The sequence below is a fragment of the Meleagris gallopavo genome, chromosome 8 (assembly GCF_000146605.3).
Source record: "Meleagris gallopavo isolate NT-WF06-2002-E0010 breed Aviagen turkey brand Nicholas breeding stock chromosome 8, Turkey_5.1, whole genome shotgun sequence".
NCBI lineage: Eukaryota > Metazoa > Chordata > Aves > Galliformes > Phasianidae > Meleagris > Meleagris gallopavo.
The window spans coordinates 11,713,516-11,714,975 of record NC_015018.2 but is presented as its reverse complement, the minus strand read 5'-3'; the positions used below and the strand labels follow the sequence as shown (position 1 = coordinate 11,714,975).

Below are 1,460 nucleotides of genomic sequence, written 5' to 3'. Positions count from 1 at the left end.
AAAAAAAAAAAAGCACTGTGAAATGTGACAATGCTTTTTTTGTGGAATCACTTTTCTGAGAAGAACTGCTCTTTGATATCTGTGATAGTTTGCTGTTCCGATCTGTCATGTTGCAGACTCTTTCTGCAAAGGTGTTTATAAAGCATCGTTAAGTGATTGTAAACACAGCAGAGAAAGCTGAGGCCATTTTTTAACCAAAAGAAATTTTGCAGGATTGCCAGTATTTTTTTGTTTGTTTGTTTTTTCTATAGATCCTCTTGTTTTGTTGCTTTGCCTTTGATTGTCTCCTTGCTAGGCTGTGGACAGACCAGGACATGGGGCAGGCTGTGGGGAGCTGTGTTGTGGGCAGGCTGGACCACTGCATGGGCAGGCTGTGCAGCACGGGCTCAGACTGCCTTTCTGAAGTGAGCAGCAGGGGAGGAAGTGGCTGCACACCACAAGGGCTGGCAGGAAAAGGCTGATGCTGGGCTGGCCGCTGCTCCAACTGCTAGTTCTCCCTCTGGGGAAGAGAAAAAATGGTCATATCTGCTTTCTGTTTGTGTGTTGTTGTTGTTGTTTCTTTGATACTGTCAGATGCTTTGCGCCAAAGGTTTTCTTGAAATCAGCTACACTGTAGCACAAGTTGAAAGAAATGTGATGCTTATTTAAAAATTGATGTAATTCTAAACTCGGGGAGGTACATGGGAAAGGTGACTGGTGGTGGGAGGAACCAGGGACAGCCAGAGCTGTAGGTCTGGGCTTCAGACGTAAACAAAATCACTAAAACAAAGCAACCAAGCAATCAAACCAAGGATCTCCTGTATCCTACTAACTCGCATTGGTGAACTACTGCTCTCGTTGCTGCCTGCCTCAATTTCCATGTCTGCAGGGGGGGAGGATGATTGCTCCTCTTCCAAGCAAGAGCAAGATGTTGAGCAGCTGGCTAACACCTGGGCAGTTAGCACTACTGCAGTTGGGGATGCTATCAGCAATAAACACAACTTTGTCACCCCTCTCTCAACTCCTCCAGGTAGATGTATGGCTAGATACAGTCACCCCATACAGGTGCAGCCACTCCAAACAGGTACAGCCCCTCAAAGGTACAGCCACTCCATGCAGGTGCAGCCCCACATAGGTTTCCTAGCTGAGCGCTGCCTTGCCAGGTGCCACCAGAACTGCTCCACTGCAGCAGCGGCTCTGGCCGCTAATTAGCGTGCCTAGTTTGATGGATTTAGTCAACAGCATTCAGCAAACAGGGGAGGGGGGAAGCAAGTGTGTAAGATTTTCCAAATCTAAAGACTTTTCAGCCTCAGTGACCTTAATGGTTTGTTATACAGACTTGGACAAGTGTTGCTTCCAATTAATTGATCAAGGGGATTTATTTTCGTATTTTGGCTGAGTGCCAGAGGCAGAGGCTTTGTCCTGGCGTTTTAAGCACCACCCCTCCTTGCAAGTTTGAAATGTGAGCTGCCTGCTTTTTT

General features: G+C 46.8%; 1 protein-coding gene across 6 annotated transcripts in view; it reads left to right on the top strand.

Moving 5' to 3' along the window:
* The window catches only part of ZMIZ1 (zinc finger MIZ-type containing 1), a 280,166-nt gene that overhangs the window by 189,231 nt on the left and 89,475 nt on the right, over positions 1 to 1,460 (top strand). The window lies entirely within an intron of this gene.